Source organism: Ornithorhynchus anatinus, chromosome 13 (assembly GCF_004115215.2).
Source record: "Ornithorhynchus anatinus isolate Pmale09 chromosome 13, mOrnAna1.pri.v4, whole genome shotgun sequence".
NCBI lineage: Eukaryota > Metazoa > Chordata > Mammalia > Monotremata > Ornithorhynchidae > Ornithorhynchus > Ornithorhynchus anatinus.
Genome location: NC_041740.1, coordinates 8076827 through 8097027, shown reverse-complemented (window position 1 = coordinate 8097027; position 20201 = coordinate 8076827). Strand labels below are relative to the sequence as shown.

Genomic DNA, 20201 nt, shown 5'->3' with positions numbered 1-20201 from the left:
TTGTGTGCCAGCTGTCACCAGTGGAGAAGCTCTCAAAATTCCCCCAAACCACCCAGGATTGCAGCAGTATGATGGGACAGGGCTTGGGAATGGAACAACTTGAAACACTGCCTGTCAGTCAGTCAGGAGAACTTTGACCAGCACTGATATTAGGGGGATCTGTGACTTGCATTTTCTGTCAACAAGGAGGCTGAAAATTCAGCTTTAGGTTGAGGTCTCCCAGGCCCTTTGAGGGTCTTGTATCCTCATGTGACCCTCCTAATTGGATCTAGGGCCCAACCTATTGACAGTTATTAGCGACAGCTCAATAAGCCCTCTGCCACTCCACTCCTCTGGCATCTGTCTGGACTGAGGGGGCTGCCTTTAGCCTCTCAAGTGTGATAGTGGAATATGGAGATCGGGCTCGGGATACATTTCGACTGTTACTCAGGATGGTTTACTGACGTTAAGGTTCCCAGGGACTCAGAGATGAGGCAGGTAAGAAATGATTCCAAAGTACTGATTCTGTCCACATGGTAGAAAGGGAGGCTTCACATTAAGTTGCCGCATAGGTTTGCTCCAGAGAGATTCAGGCCAAGTATTGCTTCTTGTGGGGGGAATGACTATCTTTAAAAAATATGCCTGGCTTTGTGAAATCAGAGAAAACAAACTTGAAATCAGGCTGAACCTGAAGAATGGCTCATTGCCCATTTCTCCTGTGGGTTAAATTCATTCAGGCCTCTAAGGCATCTAAATCAATTGAGTTACAACAGGCATCTAATATGAATCTGATCCATTCAAGGATGTTTCTTCTTTGAGCTCTGAGGCATTTTGCTCTCCCAGTCGGCATTACAGGGAACGAATGATGATTAACCGTTCAGGATAGGCTAAGCCACCAATGGAATGCTCAGGTGGGCCAAAGAACCACTGATCCCGGTACTCCTTGTACACATAGTGCAGAGCAGAACTGGCCCCTCCACCTTTCATTTTCATTACTGACTATTTTAATTGGATTCCCAGATTAGGCTAGGTCAGACTTTGTCCAGGGTTATATGCGAGCTACTTTTATGGGCTTCAAATCTAATTCTATTCAAGGGAAGAATTTGGCTCCCGAAATAAACATTGGGTTTGACTGAATATAACAAGAGAATCGATGTAAATTATAAAATAGGATCTTTAATGTGGGTCTTTTCAAAGGGGGAAAAAATGGCCAAGGTATTTCATTCAGATGAATACCTTTTTTTCTGGAAAATGTAATGATGGGTCCATCCATTTTCAGCATGAGTCAGCCATGCATCACACTTGAGTTAGTTTATACCAGGCCGGGCATTTCTGTCATTTTCCCCCCACTGGCTGTACTTACAAGTTAAGTATCATTCTTCCTTGCATACTACTATGACAGTGCAATTTCACTGATTTTTTTTTTCTATGACTAAAGTTCCCAGACTAAGGCGAAGATTGGCAGTGAGGCAGAGGGCAGAATTCCTCAATTATGCTGTCCCAAAGGGAGCTATTTGGTGTAGAAGTCAAAAACCTTCTTCCTTTAGCCCATGTGTTTGCTCTCTTCTGCTTCCTTGATGTTGATAGTGATTACCTAAGAGTCTCCAAAGAGTAAATAACTATGCTGCTTTAAGGGAAAAAATTCCCAAAGCTCCACATTTCTTGATAGCAGAACTTGTTAACCACTTGTCTTCAACTCAACAGCAGCTTAATTAGATAGGGTTCTAATCATTTGTTTAAGGGAAGATATCGGGTAAGGGAGGATATCGTGTGCATGTCTGTACCATCGATGATGACCGGAAAAAGACCATGCAGAGGAACAGCCATTGTGCTTAGGCTAACGATTAAAGGTTCTCCCCTCTACAAGTCATTTCTGAAAGTTTGTGGTAGACACTCTCTCTCCTCCCCACAAAGAGTAAGCCAGATGAGAGTAACACCAGTCAGTAAGAGGCTTCTGGTGGAACTTGCTAACCCCAGGCTATATTTGAGTGGATAAGAGAGCACTTTGGGGTTAAGAAGGACAGCAGGAATCGGTCAATCTAGAGCTATGAAGTCTCAGAGGAGCCGAAGTCGTAAGACCAGATGAGTAAGAGAAAGGGCAGGGAAGTGAGGACATTTTTGTGTCCATGTGGTGAGGTTTTCTCTGGGGAACAGGGGAGGTTTGTATTTGGGACTTGAGGAGAGCAGGTTGTTAATCCAGTAAAGGATTCCTGATTAGAGCTCTGCCCCTTAATATCCTCAGATCAATGTAAAAACCAGTTTGGACCATCACCAGCTGGGAAACTGTCTTCATCTTGACTGGGCATGATTAGCAGAGAGTAGAAGGGATATTAAAAGGCCCGTTACCTCTTGGATTGTAAGCCAGAGACTGTGTCAGAGCCTGTATCTACCCCAGCACTTATGACGGTGCTTGGCACATAGTAAGCACTTAAACTTGGTGAAAAAGCCAAGCTTCTGCTAATTCTGTCATATTGTACTCTCCCAAGTGCTTAGTGAAGTGCTTTGCACATAGTAAGCACAGTGCTGTACACACAGTAAATACAGTGCTCTCTGCAAATGGTAAATGCTCAAATTCCACTGATTGAATTTCAAGGACTGATAAACTTTCTTCACCACTACACTAATAGACAAAGGACTAGGACTATCGAATCATAACTGTACTTTGGATTTAGAATGGCCTTACTCAGCTTTTAAAACTAATCTCCAATCCCTGCAAAATCATTTAGTTATGAATGAGATCAAGTTCTACAAATTGATGACTGGGTAAAGCTAATTGCACGATAATACACCATAATCTCACTTATTACCTATAGTCTCTTTTGGGTAGGTTACATCCTCTTAATGACACCACTGGGGAGATGCATGACAAAGAGACTGTACAATTACCACACAATTATCGCCACAGGATTAGGCCTGCATTGGCATGCTCTTACTTTGGATCATCATTATGTAAAGCTTTCCGTGCAGGCTGTTTTTCATCCAAACTACAGCAGCCGAGCATTATGGCACTAGCCACCTGAAGTGCTATATTTAGTGACAGTAGCACAGCACATTATATTCCATCTGGAGACAGATGAATAGCAAATAATTTTTTTAAATGTTTCCAAATGTACCTGTTTACTCCTGAGAGACAACACCTTAAACCAAGTGAGGGTGACTCATAGTGAGTGTTTAAATCATGCCTCCATGATGTCAAGAATCTGGCATTGTCATGTTCCATCTGAAGACCAGCGGGTAATTTGTTAATGCACTTTCAAGCGGTGGCTCAGAATGCTGCAATTTAATCACTGAGTCAAAATGCCTGGAAACCTGCAGTTTCCTTACACCCTAAGAACTGGTGAGGATAAAGCATTTAAATTTATATTTAGACATGTACATAGAAATATCACTTAAATTCCTTGTTTTAAAAAAAACCTCCTCTCTAGGGCCAGGTTGCAGGTTGATTACTTCTTAAAAAAAGCAAAGAAAAAAGAAACTTTTCTACGAGCCAATTGACAGGATTAAAATATTTAATGTGAGGAGGAATGGCTTTTTAATTTGGTCTTCCATTACAAGTGTCTCAGGTAACATTATAGATATCCTTCCTCCTCTAACTCTTTTTGCAGGTTGCCTTAACTGTGCTCTAGTTTATTTCAGATATTTTTTTCACTCCCAGTCAAAGCAGAAGGGAGAGGTTGATGGGCTGTTTAGTAATTCAAACAAAATACCAACCTTTGTCTGAATTATTTAAATGGTTGTCTCGTGCTTTCACATGCTTTGGCTGAAGAAACGCAGCATTACTGAGCGAAGGGATCTCTCTGAGTTATTCCAAAAATACAAATTTGGGTCATTTTCTAGAGTAAAAAGCAGTTACTTAGACCTGTCTCCCTCTTTCTGTTTCCCTGAGTGGTGTGAAGTTGAGCCTCTTGAAAGGGGGTAGAATGTAAGTTCCTTGAGGACAAGGATGGTGTCTACAAACTCTATTTTACTCATCCCAAGTGCCTCATGTGGTATTCTGCACAAAGTAAGAGCTCAGTAAAAACTAATAATAATAATAATAATGTTGGCATTTGTTAAGCGCTTACCATGTGCAGAGCACTGTTCTAAGCGCTGGGGGAGATACAGGGAAATCAGGTTGTCCCACATGAGGCTCACAGTCTTAATCCCCACTTTACAGATGAGGTAACTGAGGGACAGAGAAGTTGAGTAACTTGACCACAGTCACACAGCTGACAAGTAGCGGAGCCGAGACTAGAACCCACGACCTCCGACTCCCAAGCCCGTGTTCTTTCCACAAAACTATCGATTGATGGATCAATAGCAGCTGTGGGTGAAGATTCTCAGCTAGGCAGTCCAGTTGCCCTCTAATGGTACAGCAGCAGCCTTGCTGGGACTCAGTGTCAAGGAACTGGGGAGAGAGATCAAGGATGTAGGTTGACCCTCACACTTTTGATGCTTCTCCCTGTGATAGACACCACACCAACAGTTTTTTCTGTATCTTCCATTCAACTTGTCCTCTTGGCTATTCAGAATAGTTAAACACAAGGATGCTGAGAATGTAAGCTCCTTGTGGCAAGGATTGCATCTACCGATTCTGTAGTATTGTACTTTCCCAAGCTTTTAGTGCTTTGTTACACACATGGTAAACACTCAATAAATCCCATTAATTGATTCAGGGTAGAAGTGGGGTTATTTTACTGAGCATATGATTGCTGGCGATATCTGAGCAAGGCCTAGTGTGGTCCAGGGTGGTCTGATTATTCTATAAGCAGCAATCCTTTTATCCATTCTAATAGAGGGTGGAGGTTTGGGGTGGTTGGTTTTTTTTTTCCATTTCATAGCAGGGTAGTTTGGTCCAAGAAAAACTAGACAGAACTCTGCTGTGGGTGGAAAAGTCAGCCTTGCCAGATGGATCTTTATCACGGTTCTGAAACCAGTACAGAAGTGCCCACAGTCAGGTTTAGCTAATGCTGCTTGCTCTTCCTTGGCCAGAAGAGGGGGATGGCTCTCCAGTGGCTGAAGAGAGAGAGTTCTCACCTGCGGAACATTTGCAGGCCACTATTCCACTGTAGCCATGTGATCCAGGTTGACAACCCGAATTTTTTCCACTTAAAAACCTAATCCTCGCTGGGCAGACTGAGCCAGATCAATGTCACCCCATACAGTTGGCTCTGGCTTTTTGGAATGAAGCGTGACATGCCCCCGAACACTTGAGAATCAGCGCTGATCTGTTTCCTTTCTTGAGATGCAGTGTTCTCAGTACCTTTTCATTTAGGTGTGTGTTGACGTTTCTACTAGAACAATTCAGGCATACGCAGCAGGGTTAGATGCTGCCTGTGCCATCGATAGCATTTATTGAGTACCTGCTGTGTACAGAGCCCTGTATTATGTACTTGGATAATATATACCAAAGAATCGATAGACATGATCTGTGCCCTCAAAGGTTTTAAAATCTAGTGGGAGAGACAGACACTCAAATAAATTACAGAAAGGAGGAAGTATATAAGTACACAAGATATGTAAAAAGTACTGGGTGTTGTGAATAATTAAGTGCCTAGGAGGATATAACCTGGGGAGTCGAGAGATTAATCCACATAGGCATCCTGGAGGAGATCTAATTTCAGAAGGTCTTTGAAAATGGGGGAAAGTACAAATACATCATGTTTAGATATTATACGGTCCACCTGTGGAATCTGCCAAAGGAGTAATCTGCCCATGCGTTTTCTGTTGGTTGATCTAAAAAAATAGAAGTTCCAAGACTTAAAGGGGTCAAAACTTTATTTCCAAGCCAGCAGGTTAAAGCCTCCAAATTGTTCCCGGATTTTGATTGTGAAATTAGAAACCGGAAGCTTTGTATGTTTAGTGTGCAAGTTGTATTGTGATTTGGCAGAGGAATTTTAAACAAGATGTTTTCTCCTGGATCTTTCTTTTAGTGACAGGTTTAATCCGTCAGGATTACAAGCATCCCTACTAAACTTAGATTATAAAACGATGGAGGAAATTCATGCAATCCCACTTAACATCTTCCTCTGGTGCTGAACTATTGTGAAAAAATTATTGAATGTTGTTGAATAAGAAGATGGTTTTATTGTTGTGGGTGAGAACAATCAATCAGTCAATGGTATTGACTGAGCACTGACTGTGTGCAGAGCACTGTACTAAGTCCCTGCGAGACTGCAATACAATAGAGTCTGTAAATACGATCCCTGACCTCAAGAGTTTACTATCTGGAGGAAGAGTTTCCCATCTAGAGGACCAAGATTGGGAAAGTGAAGCATCTGGTTTCAACTTTGCTAAGCAGAAGAGACTCCAGTTCCATAAAGGTTCAGCGCTAGTCTGGTGTGAGGGCACCAACTGTCCTCATTTCTAGGTTTGCTAGACAGAGCCCCCACCCTACAAGGGGCTCATGGTCTAAGTAGGAGGGAGTAGGATTTAATCCCCATTTTACAGATGAGGTAACTGAGGCCCAGAGAGGTGAATGGAATTATCCAAGGCCACCCAGCAGACATGGGGAGGGGAAGCCAGGATTAGAACCCAGGTCCTCTGACTCCAAGGCCCAGGCTCTCGCCACTAGGCTCCACTGCTTCCTGCATGGCTTATAGAGCGCGTGTGTGTGTGTGTGTACGTTTGTGTGTGTGTGTGTGTGTGTGTCTTTGTCAGTGTGTTTTGGGGGTGCCTGACCCTGGATATCTGTGGTCCATACCACAGGTTGGTGAAGGGCACAGCCTACCCTGGGACCTGCTGCTGGTGGCTCTGATCAACACGGGGCTGTTCCTGTTCGGTCTGCCCTGGATCCACGCCACCTACCCTCACTCCCCCATGCATGTTCGAGCCCTGGGCTTTGTGGAGGAAAGCGTGGAGAATGGACACATCTATGAGACATGAGCGCCTCCATCCCTCCCCCAACCCTTGTCCCCACTCCCAACCCCTCTCTACCCCAGCACCAACCCCCCTGACGAGGGCTTGGTAGGTGGATTGGCGGGGGATAGTTACGGTGCCGCAGCCCCCTCATTCATTCATTCTTCATTTAATCATATTTACTGAGCACTTACTGGGTGCAGAGCACTGTACTAAGCGCTTGGGAGAATACAGTAGAACAACAGAGCAGGCACATTCCCTAGCCACAAAGAACTTACATCTAGAGGGGGAAGCAGACATTAGCAGAAATCAATAAATGGCAGATCTGGACATAAGTGCTGTGGGGCTGGGAGTGGGGGATGAATCAAGGGAGCCAGTCGGGGTGATGCAGAAGGGAATTGGAGAAGAGAAAATGGGGGCTTAGTCAGGGAAAGCCTCCTGGAGGAGATGGGCCTTCAGTAAGGCTTTGAAGTTGGGGAGAGACATTGTCAGATTTGAGGAGGGCTGTGAAGATGAAGATGGATTGGCCAGGCCGGGCCTCCCTGCTCCTTTCCCCAGGATCGCGAGTGTGAACGAGACTCGACTGACCACCTTGGTGGCCAACATCCTGGTGAGGTTGTCCCTCCTGCTGCTGCCCTTCCCGCTGCAGTGGATCCCAAAGCCCGGGCTCTATGGTCTGTTCCTCTATATCGCCCTCACCTTGATTGACGGCAACCAGCTGTTGGAGCGGGTCTCCCTCTGGCTCAAGGAACAGGTGCCCGCCCGGTCCACTCTGCCCTGGGCTTGTGGGGGGATGGAGGTGGACGCCAAACCTGATCCCCCTAAGCCCCCGCCCCAGAGAGCCGGGCTGAGGTCTGGTAAGCCCAATTCACGCCCACCTGGTGCTACCCCCACCCCCCGCAGATGGCCTACCCTCCCCCCCTTCCCCCGACGCATTACATCCGGGCCTTGGAGGAGTTCAAGGCTATAGGAAACCCTCTCATCCTCCTCAGAATGTCTTTAAAACCCTACCCCACTCCACACTGGTACTCCATACGGACACTGATGAAGCTGCCTTAGCCTCAAAGCAGCAACAGCAGTTGCTGGCTGTTGTGGAGGTCAGAGCCAGGGCAGAAGAGAAGTTGCCAGCTAGTTGGCCTCTGGCAGCTGCGGTGGAGCCCAAGCTGCAGTCCAGTAGTCCAGCGAATTCCCTGACCTGGCTCCAATCCTCAGCCTGGCCCCTCTTCATGGAGCCAAGAACTCCCAGAACCCTGATTCCACCTTCAGGGTTCAGAGCAAAACCAAAAGAGATATCTTGGTGGTCTCCTCTCTGTCTCACAAATCCCAAGGTCCCCATGGAAGTCCCAGCTCCTAATATTGTCTTCCGTTGGCCAGCCTCCTCCATTTTTGGCCTGACTGAAGCAGTTCTGGTGTGATCCCATTGGGTCCCTAAAAATAGATGTCAGAACAGTAGAAACATGACTTCACAGGAAACTAGGTTTCATTGTTTGGGCACTTGCCCAGAACTTATTTTAAGAAAGGAATTAAGAATTTTGTAAACTGCACCTTTCAGAATATCCTGACTCATGAGGGCAGAAGGGGAGGGAATCTGTCAGGATGAATCATATCATTTCTTTTCACCAAAACTAACTAATATGACCTGTCACAGAGCATCACATCAGTCTAGGAAATTGAAGAAGGATTTTTATTTCTAAGCAATATTTCAGCCCTGGCATATTCTTCACCAAGGTTTCTATTTGCAGATGATATTATGTTTTGTTCTGGTGATGGAGCGATTTAGCTATAACATCCTTGTTGATGAGAACTGCTAAATCCCTCATCACTAAATTGAAAAAACTTAGAGGATATTTCTGAGAGATTGAACACAAGGAAATGGCAACCCTATCTGTTGGGTGATCCTTATTTTTAGGTCCTGAAATTACAGATAGTTCATCTGGCTTCCAAGAAAGCTATGTACCGACCTGTGCAGTAAAGCTCTGTGTGGGAGGATAGCCTGGGGATTGGGGGCTCAGATGGCTGCTCGGCGCCCACTGGGATCATGGCACTATGAGTGCCAAGCTGGAAAGCATTCTGGGGAATGCTAGAGAGAGTGGAACTTCCCTTGGGGACTCTAGATCTGTGGAGCAATCTGGATCCCATGGCAGAGTCTCAGGAAGTGAACCCTGGCTTCTTCATTTTTGTTCCTCCTCCCTAAAGTGGGTGGTGCCATTTTGATCCAGGCCATCTCATAAAACCTGGAACTGAACATGCGCTGGGTTTGGGCAGGGCGCAGAGTTATGTGGGGCCCCATATTTCCACTCCTGCAAAGCTCGACCATGGAGTTTGCAATAACATGGCATGAGATAGAAGATCCTCTCATCTCTTCTGCCCTCTTAGGGAACCCTGGGATTCCTGGTTTGCAAGGACCGTGTCTATAAACTCTGTTGTACTGTACTCTCCCAAACGCTAGTACAGTAATCAATAAATCCCACTGATTGATTAGCCAAAACCCTTCCTCCACCATCTGTTTCCCAAGACAGCAAAACCCACATGAGTGATAGAGCAGCTGTTAGAGCTCTGACACTATTAGTCTTGTGGACATGCCACATACAGAAACCTTAAGTTTCCTTTTAAATCCATTTTTCATAGAAAATTCCAGAGTATTGCAGAAAACATAAATGGGTCCCCCCTCCCCCCGGAAATTGTTACTAACGTTTGAATGAGTCAAATAGAGTACACTCTATACCATCAAAAACATAGGCTACCAAATCAGTTTTGTATTTCTAAATATTTTAGGCAACAGAGAGTTGCCCTGGTCTCTACCTCTGGGTCAGATGGGAGACCAGCCAGCAGCTCTGGATTCCAAATAGAAGCTGGAGGGTTTTTGGTTTGACCCTGCCTCAAGCCCAGAGACATTAGCAAAGGATGGGTCACCTGGACTCCCTATCTGACCCACAGAAATGTGGTTAATGGATAGTCTACACTCCTAGTAGTAGTACTGTACTGGCTGCGCTGCCCTGTACTGAGCACTTGGAAAGAACAAGACAAGCAGTTGACATCTTCCTTGTCCACAAAGAGCTCACGCTCTAAGGGGAAGAGAGATATAAAAGTATTTACAAAGAATATAATCAAAGTATGCATTATAATGTACACCTGAATAAGCATGTATACTTAAGTGCTGAGAATGAGTATCCTATAAATAGATACAAGAGCACTAGATTTGGCTGATGGGTTGATATGACTTGGGATGCTGGGAATTAATGGGGAAGGCAGGTTGAAGGAGGTGGGCTGAGATGTGCCAGATGACAGAGGATAGCCCAGGAGCCGAGGGGATTACCTCCTCTCTTGAGCCAACAAAATACTTTGGGAATGAAATGGCCTAAGGAAATAAAAGGGTTAGCAACTAGTGAGATAGAAATTAGGAGGAATATATGGTAGTTACATTGCAAGAGTCAAAACCCTTGAGAGGCATTCAATTTTCTCAGATTTGAAGTTTAAGAAAGAAAAATTTTCTTGGAAAAAAACCCCCCTCTATGCTAATGCATTGCATAATATGTAGTTAGGGAAGGAGTCTAGGATTTAAATCACAAATAATAACAGTGATTTATCATGACGACTGCCAGTTTATTTATGAATTCTAGAGCTGCAATTTGGAGGAAAAGGGTTAAATTTTAGGTTAGCATCCTAAGTAAAGGAGGTAGGAAACGAGGCTGAATCTTTCTGATTTGACCTTCAGTTCAGCCCTTTTGGTGAACATTACTTTGTCAGCTGAATATATAAAATAGAAAAAAAACTGGAAGGCTACTCCCATCAACACACTGTTAGGGCAGGTGGCTTTAACTCCTTCTAATACATTCAGATAAGAGAAATGGATCTCAATTCTCTCTTCCCTAATCCTGCTCTTTTGTTTGTTTTCATTTAGGGGTATTTGTTAAGTTCTTATTATGTGGTTCAAGGATTGTTCTAAGTGCTGAGGAAGATACAAGATAATCAGGGTGGATTTGGTCCCTATCCAACATAGGGCTGGGGTCTAAATATGAGGGAGAAGGATTTAATTTCCATTTTACAGATGAGGTAACTGAGGCACAGAGGAGTTAAGTGACTTGCCCAAGGTGACACAGCAGACAAGTAGAGGAGCCAGGATTAGATGGACGAATGCAACAAGAGTGTTCATTTAGGTTCAAAAGATGAAACCTTGTGCCCAGTGTAGAAACTAGGGGTGACCACTGTGGACTGTCATCTCAGTGGTCTTTCTAAATTTCAGTATGCCATGATCAAAGGGTAAAGGGAGACTGTCACAGTCTAGAGTGACTGGTCAGCTATTTTCTTATTAGAAATTGCTCCTGTTCAGGAGCAGGTTTAAATCATTACAACAAATTATGAAATCACCTAATTGGCACCCAGGTCAACATAGATAACATTGGTAAATAATAAAAATCAAGTGTGATTCTTGTTTCATTGTTCAAAGAACAGCTTTCTGGATGATGTAAAGCAACCATATTTCTGAGAAGAAATCCTAAATAGGACTTTACTCAATGGGACAGTGTGAAAATGTGTCAAGTTATTCTTGCCTCTGGTTGGTATCTTCCTTTCTGGAACCTCAGTATCTTTCAGTTAGATTGTGGTTAAACCATTTTGGCCGTCACCATAATGGAAAGTGTATTTCCCCCCAGACTCTATTCAAAAACAAAGCTTGTTTTGTTCTTTACTTGCTCCAAGTAACAGACAGCCAATCCCTTTGTTACTGAAAAACTGCCTTTGCTTCATTTAAAAGACTTGAGGAAAAAAACCAATCATTTTCTTTCACTTCTGAGGCCCAGGAATCTAGAAAAAAATACTGCTTAAGTATATAGCTAAGAAAATAATTAAATAGAACATCAGTGTTTCCATTTACTTTGATACTTTACAAATATTCAACAGATAATTTCCAAGTGAAGAGTAGCTAAACATTTCTTTCTTTCATTCAGTTGTATTTATTGAGCACTTACTGTGGGCAAAGCACTGTCCTAAGCACTTGGAAAGTACAATTCAGCAATAAAGACACAATGAAAAACATTTCAAACTGCTACATATAGAAGCACCTTCAAGTTTTTGCTGTTGGGTGCTTTTCCCCTCAAAGCAGTTTTTCTCTTATACATGGCCCCAAGTTTCACCTGCACACAGAGACTCATTTGTCCATAAAAAAAATGAGTTTTCCTATCTAATAGCAAGAATGAGCAATCTAGAGGCTCAGAGGTGCTGGAAGACATCTTTCAAAACCCCTTAAATAATGATTTGCACACCTCTAAAGGGTTGCAACAAATGATCTTTGAAACTTGGGAAAATCCTCCAGACTGGGCAGATTGGGGTTGCTGTCAAAGATGCCTTTGCAGCCTGTGTTGAATGTGCTTTTCAGTGCAGTTTGTCACTTTAATTCTCTTGCCAAGTGCAATCTTCTGCTAATCACTCATCCACATGGTTGAAAGACTCTCTCAATCAACGCTGAATAACTAAATCTAGTATTCCATCAGCTTCCTAATCTACCTTCTTTTCCCATTGTCCTTTCCTGTTTCTCCAACTGAAGCCACTGGCATGCACTCCTAGGATCAAACTATTGTCCACTCTTTCCTGAAGAGAAACGTGATTTAAGATGTTGGGCAGCTTTCTGCCACACAGAGTGTCACAAGAAAGTATTGTTAGAGAGGGAGTAAACCCGAAAGTAGACTGTAATACCACTTGGCAACAAGAAGGCAGTTTTATTAAAATTTTAGTGCCCCGCTAACTCCATTTGGCTATAATACATATATCATAAGATTTTTCAAAATGACTTTTAGACATCTGCTGTGGCTTTCAACTGTCATTTAAAAAAGGAGATGTCGAACATGTTGACGCTGTCACTCCCCCCTACTAGAAAATGCAAGGAACCAAAATTGAAGGAAGTCCTAGATTCTATCGATATATAGTATTCTTTGTGTGTTACCTTTACGACAATTTCCTACACTTTGAGTCTATCCTGTAGACTTCATTCAGTGCCTGTAAAATAATTACTTCCCTTAATGGAAAGCTCCCTATGTGTAGGGAACGTATCCACTAATTCTGTTTTATTGTACTTTCCCAAGCTCTTAGTACAGTGTTCTGAACATAGTAAGCGCTCAATACCATTGATTGATTGAAAGAAAACAAAGAGAATGACTATGGTTTATCTTGATGCTAATGTATTATAACAATAAGGGTGGGGTTTAGAGAATGGTTTGGCACCTACTAGCAGTCATGTCTACACCAACTTGGCCGTTACTTGGGAACACACTTTCCAAAGGTACTACAACTTGTAAAGAACTGGAAAATCTTAAGGTCAGCATGGTTTGGGGGAAACTGACAAGGTAGCATTAAATGGCATCAAACTAAAGCAAAACACAAAATGTTTTTAGGGAAATGGTAGGTTCTGTTCTTTATGTGATTTTGAGACCTGGCCCTATCTACATACCAACACTGTTTGACTGGTAATTGGCTCTGATGGGATTGCTTAATCAATTGTATTTATTGAGAGCTTACTGTGGGCAGAACAATTTACTAAGTGCTTGGGAGAGTACAGTACAATTTGACAGACACATTCCCTGCCCACAATGAAGGCAAACAATGATATTTACTCAGCTGGGACTGTATGCAGAGAACTAAGAGCTTGGGCAAGAGCAATAGAGTAAGTAGGTACCATCCCTTCCCTCAAGAAGTTTACGATCTAGTAGGGGAAAATTACAGGTAGAGGAAGCAACCATCTATAAAGCTACATTCATAAGCATGGTGGGACTTGTGGGTGGAGTGAGCATTTAGTTGCTTATGAGTTATGGACTCAAATGCATGGATGATGCAGAAGGATGGGGAGGTGGGAGATTAGTTAGGGAAAGCTTCATGGAGGAAATGAAATTTTATTAGGATTTTGAAGATGGGAAGAGTAATGGGTTATCTGACACATGTTGGCATTTTTAGCTTCTCATGGAGAAAAATATCACTATCAACAGTATCATCTTTGATAACGTACATGTGTGTATATATATATATATATATATATAGAGAGAGAGAGAGAGAGAGAGAGAGGGAGTGTGGTCTCCTTTGGATTCAGAGATGGTGAGAGAGAGTGAGTGAGTGAGAATGTGTTTGTTTGAAAAGACCAATATGGGTCTGGGAATTTCTTTTGTTTTTCTCTTTTTTTACTTTAATGGCATTTGTTAAATGTTTACTATATACCAAATATGATACTAATCTCTGGGATAGATACAAGAAAATTAGGATGGTACTTATCACTGGGGTAGATACAAGATAATCAGGTTCGACATAGTCCCTGTCCCATTTGGGGCTAACAGTTTAAGTCAGAGGAAGAAGGATTCAATCCCAATTTTAAAGATGAGATAACTGAGGAGCAGAGTTAAGTGACTTGCCTGAGGCCACAGAGCAGGTATGTGGAGGAGCTGGAATTAGAACCCAGGTTCTCTTGCTCCTAGGCCCATGCTCTTTCCATTAGGCCATACTGCTTCCCTTCCACGATTTGTGGAAGTTTTGCTGTTTTCATTGCTATGCACTCTGCCTGGCACCATTTTCTAGTCTTTCTCTGGGTGACATGAGCTACTGTAGTGGATGAATTACAAATATCTTTGAGGGAGGGAGAGGTTCTTCCTGCATTGCATTATTCATCTTTAGTACATCTTTACTTCCCTTGCAGTCCCTCCGTTATCTTTGAACTCTGAAGTTATATTTTTGTTTTATCATGTGAGTTTATATTCTGTACACTATATATGGATTTTGGTAAAGTGCAGTGAAATACAACCTCAGAGAAACATAGCTCTGGACCAGTAGGAGACAGTGGTAATGACAAGTCAATCCCGGCCAATCGGCAAGCAGAAATGGGCTGGCTCTTTTGAAACAAATATTTCAGGCAGCCCAAGAGACTAAACATCAGAGTAAGAAAATAGCATTACATTCTGAAAATAGCAGCTGTAGCTATTAATTGGAATCCAGTCTTTTTTGTGCTCCCTGTTGGTTGCACATTTAGTTACACACAGCTACACTAGCATCCATGGATGGTAAGCACCGGGAGTGTAACACCATCTTTACACATGAAGGTCCTCCATATTAACTTATTTTAATGTCTGTCTCCCCGTCTAGACTGGGGGCAGGGAATTTGTCTACCAACACTCTTGTACTACCCTCTCCCAAGTGCTTAGTACAGTGCTCTGCACACAGTAAGAGCTCAATAAATACCATTGGTTGATATTAATTACTAGGTGTGAACTGAACACACTGCAAAACTGTCTCTACTGACCTTCATCTAATGATGTAATCTTGGGCTAGACAGTGTAGTGATTTTCAATAAATTAATCAGTTGATAGTATTTATTAGCACCTTCTGCAGGCAGAGCACTGTACCGAGTCATTGGGAGAGCACAATGGAGTTAGAAGCCATGATTCCTGCTCTCAGAGAGTTTACAATCTAGTGAGTCAATTGTTTTATTGAGCGCTTATTGAGTGCAGAGCACTGTGCTAAGCACTTGGGAGCGTATAATACAACAATGTAAGAGACACATTCCCTGCCCTCAACCAGTTTACAGGCTAGCAGGGGAGGCTAACCCAAACTGAGTTATAGATTGGAGGAAAAAGTGGAGTGAATTTGCTGCAATGAAGCTGACAACATGTCATTCAGAATGCACTCAGTAGTAAGAGTGGCCACTGCAAGGATCCAACTGCACCCCGGAAGCTCAATTCTCTAAAATTTTTGAGGTTTGTTCAGTGCTTTCCAATGCCAAGCACTGTACCGAACACTGAAGCAGAATGGCCGGGTTGAAAAAGCATGGGTCTGGGAGCCAGAAGGAACTGGGTTCTAATTCCAGCTCTGCCACTTGTCTGCTGTGTGACCTTGAGCAAGTCGCTTCACATCTCTGGCCTCACTTGCCTCATCTGTAAAAAGGGGATTAAAGTAGTGAGCCCCATGTGGGACAGGAATGATGTCCAACATGATTACCTTATATCTACCCCAGCACTGAGTACTTGGTACATGCAAAGCACTTAAATACCATTTAACCACCCATCACAAAAACACTGGGGTAGATACAAGATAATCAGGTCCGATACAGTCCCTATCCCACATGGGACTAACTGTCTAATGGGGAGGAAGAACAGGTATTTAATCCTCATTTTACAGATGAGGAAACAACCACAGAGAAACTAAGTGACTTGCCCAAGATCAAACAGCAGACAAGTGGCAGGGTGGAGATCAGAGCCCAGGTCATGGCGTAGTGGATAGAGCCTGGACCCGAGAGTAAGAAAGTTGTGGGTTCTTATTGGGCAGGTCACTTTACTTCTCTGTGCCTCAGTTACCACATCTGTAAAGTGGGATTGAGACTGTGAGCCCCAAGTGGGACAGGGGCTGTGTCCAACCCAATTTGCTTGTACCCACCTCCGCACTTAGTACAGTGCCTGGCACATAGTAAGCACTTAACAAATACCATAATTATCATTATTAGCTCCTCTGACTCCCAGGCTTGGGCTCCTTCCACTAGGCCACACTGTTTCCTGGCTTTCCTTGCAAAGACTTAGTGTCCATTGTTTAGCCATTTGATTTTACTCAGAAGAAGAAAATGCTTAGTTTTCTTGTTTGTAACCAGGAATATCATATTTTCCCTTCCCTGGAGATAACTCAATGTCTGAGAGCACATGAATGAAAACTGTTATGAGTCACTTTTAAAAACTCCTGAAAAATAAGGACACATGATTGAGAAAGCGGGGGACCCCCAAGTATCCGGAAAAGAAAACCAGAGAAATAGGGAGTTTCCCACTTAGCCTTAATAGATTAATAGCGGAACAAATAACAAGGCACAGAAGTCTGCAGGCATTGAAGGGTAACACGATAAGTGGCGGGTAATGTGGGTTGAGAAGAATAGAATTTGTCAGACTATCTATACAAAACTATGCTAATGAATCTGCTGAACAAAGAGAACCAAGTAAGCACCGCCAGCTTAATAACTAGGCCCCGAAAAATGCTTCTCCACCTGTTATTACTGCCAATTCCTGCATCAGCACTGTGCTTGACATCACAGTGTCTGACTGAACATTTAAACAGGTACTCGGTGGCCATGGATGACACTAAAAGTCAAGGAGAGAGCCACCTGCCAGGAGACGATTTAGGGACAGTCCTGCCTGCAGTTCTGGACCTGGGAAAAGTCACCTCCTCTGATCTGTTCCATCCCTGTGGTTTTGTAGTATCTCTGTCAAATGTGAGTGCACAAATCAACATCCACATGCTAATGTCGGGGCCAGCAGGTTTGCTAGATGAACTATAAATAACTGAAATACTGCCCCTCTGCAGCGACTTTCTTATCTCCTTTCCCACCTTCCCAGGCTTGGCTGTGCTTCTTAATTTCTTTATCTGTTATCCCTTGAGACCTTCCTCTCCCTTCTGACTCCCCTTCCCTCACCACTATTGGTTTGATCCATTCCCGTAGCATGTTAGCATGACAAATAAGGAGCATCTTATCTCTCCTGGATCCTGAAGTACCTCCTGATTTTCCTACCGCAGACTTAGGCCCTGTCTCTCTCACTCATAACCTGAGAGTCATTTTAGACTCCATGCTCCTATCTGATCCTCACTTTTAATCCATCACCAAATCCTGCTGGTTTTTCTTGGTAAAGAGTTCATAAATTTGATTCCTACCCCGCTCCTCTGAAGACAACCTTATTACAAGGTCATAACCCTTGGCAACTGGACTACCTAACCTCTCCTCATTCTAGTCAACTTTACAAAGAAGTATAAACAATATTTCATAAGCATCAATCTAATTATGTCCTTCTCCTGATCAAAAGCTTACTATGGTATCCCAGATTCTAATCATTTTGGCTTCCAGACAACTTGAGGGGAGGGAATTATGCTTTTTAATGCTTTTGTTACTCTCCCACATACTTAGTATAGTGCTTGGCACAGAGTAGTCACTCAATCAATGCTATTGATTGATTCACCCAAAGACTTCCTAAAACCTAACTGCCCTCATTACTCTGGTTCTTGCATTTTTGTCCCAAAAAACTTGTTCCCTGACCTTCACGTAAGGCTCTCTTTCCTCCAAGTTATAGTTATATAGTTATAGTTATAGTTGTATAGTTGAACAGTTCCATCAGTGACATTTATAGTCTATACTCAACATCAAATGGCAAGTCCAAATCAATCAATTCTGCTTATTAAGGACCTACTGGGTGCAAACCACTGCTCTATTGTTTGGGAGAGAATAATAGAGATAGAAGACATGACCCCTGCCAATAATGAGCTGATAATCTACTGGAGGAGACAGACATAAAATAATTTACAAACGGGAGGGAAAAGTTCTCAAACAGGAAGGTATGAAAATCATTATGTACAAAAGTGCCCTACTTTTGCCCCACACAAGTTCAAAAATGCTGAGATGATCATAGAGAGGCTATGAGCTGAGGTGAAGAAAAATCAATCTGGGAAGGCCTCCTAGAGGATGGGGAATTGAATATGGGGAGAACTGAGGTCTGACAAGTTTAAAGAGCAAGGGAGATACAGGCAGGAGGATGGGCGTGAGCCAGGGGTTGGAGGAGTGAGAGTCAAAAGTGAGTTAAATTTGAGATGAAGGATCAGAGAGTGGTTAGATTAGAGGGATAGAACTGAGGGAAGTGCCCTAAAGACCACTGCAACCTTTTGAGAATTGATGAGAAATGTGCAGAATAATGTTTGAGAAAATATGTTGAATAGCAAAGTGAAGTATAGCCTGGAGAGGTTGAAGGCAGGGAGATGGGTGAAGAGGCTAATAAAGTAGAGAAGCTGGTGTAGGATGAGTGCCTGGATCAGAGTAGTGGTCCTTTGGATGGGGAGGAAGGAATGAATATGGGAAATCTTTTAGAACCAAATCAGTCTCCAACCATTGAATCCATGCTTAACTTAGCCAAGCTACACTGGGTGGGACGTGCGAGGAGCATGATGACAGCAGAAGACCCAAAGTCTAGACTGCAAGCTCACTGTGGGCAGGGAACATGTCTACCAACTATGTTTAATTGTTGTATTGTACATCCAAGTGCTTAGTACACTGCTCTGCACACAGGAAGGGTTTGATACAATTGATTCATTGACTGTGGTGAGTCTCAACTGGCAAATCGAAAGCAAGGAGGACAGAGGAAATGGTTTAAGGATACAGTTAAACAAAACCTCAGACAGTGCTGCCCTCCACCTGAAACTGGGAAACAACTGCTGTGATAGACTAGCGTAAAATATTGTTATCAAGAAAGGAGTGGCTCTTTCTGAGCCAAAGCTTTATAAGAACCGAGAGGCAGTGAAGCAGAAGTACAAGTGGCATCAGGTATTACAAACATCAAGCATAATAGTACAACAAAGGTCAGCCATTATGTGTGTTCAAGCAGCCAGGATTGGGGGCTCCATACGCAGGCCTTTTCGGTAATAGAATCACCTGAAGGTGAATTTCACCATCACAGCCATCTTCTTTGAGCATGAAGGACATCTACTTGACTCTATTTAACTTGACTCTATTTATTGCCATTGTTCTTGTCTGTCTGTCTCCCCCAATTAGACTGTAAGCCCGTCAAATGGCTGGGACTGTCTCTATCTGTTGCCGACTTGTTCATTCCAAGCACTTAGTACAGTGCTCTGCACATAGTAAGCGCTCAATAAATACTATTGAATGAATGAATACTATTCCTTAATTGCTCTTGAAAGGGAGAGTCACTTGGGCTCGACAATAGTTTGAGTCCATGATCTGGTACTACTTAGAAAGAGCCAATGGTGATGAGAAGATATAAATCACTTTATTGTAGTTATGTCGGGGATAAAATTATTCAACTACAGAATGGGATTCTTGTCCATTATTGTAATGCCACCTGTATTGTTAAAGGGAAAACATCTACTCCAACTAATTACGTAGGAAAAACATCCCTAAGAAAAGAATCAGATAAAACTTCAATTCTTTGTCCATTTTTCCAGTGATTAATTGAAGTAAATGTGATTTCTAGGGATAGTGAATAAGGAAAGAAAGATGAGGAATTTTGGGTTTCTGGAAATAAAATGAAAACATCAGGACATTCAGACTTGGTTTCCATAGAAATATCCTTATTAGGGACAACAGGATTGACTGGAGGCAAAGGTTTGAACATGGGACCTTGGAAGAATGGAAAGTGTCTGACATGATTATAATAATAATCATGGTACTTGTTAAGCACTTACTCTGTACCAAGCCCTGTTCTAAGCACCGGGGTAGATACAAGTTATTTAGGTTGGACATAGTTTCTGTCCCACATGGGGCTCACGCTTTCAATCCCCATTTTACAGATGAGGTAACTGAGGCCCAGAGAATTGAAGCAACTTGCACAAGGTCACACAGCAGACATATGGCATAAGGACTGGAGGTTAAAACAGGGAGA

General features: G+C 42.9%; 1 protein-coding gene and 1 long non-coding RNA gene across 3 annotated transcripts in view; one reads left to right on the top strand and one right to left on the bottom strand.

Moving 5' to 3' along the window:
• VIPR2 (vasoactive intestinal peptide receptor 2) overlaps positions 1-20201 on the top strand; it is an 87089-nt gene that overhangs the window by 37926 nt on the left and 28962 nt on the right. The gene's annotated exons all lie outside the window — the stretch shown is intronic.
• Positions 7797-20201, bottom strand: part of LOC120638768 — a 112172-nt gene continuing 99767 nt past the window's right edge. The window contains exon 7 of the long non-coding RNA XR_005660701.1: positions 7797-8244. This is a non-coding gene — a long non-coding RNA (uncharacterized LOC120638768). The remainder of the gene's footprint in view (positions 8245-20201) is intronic.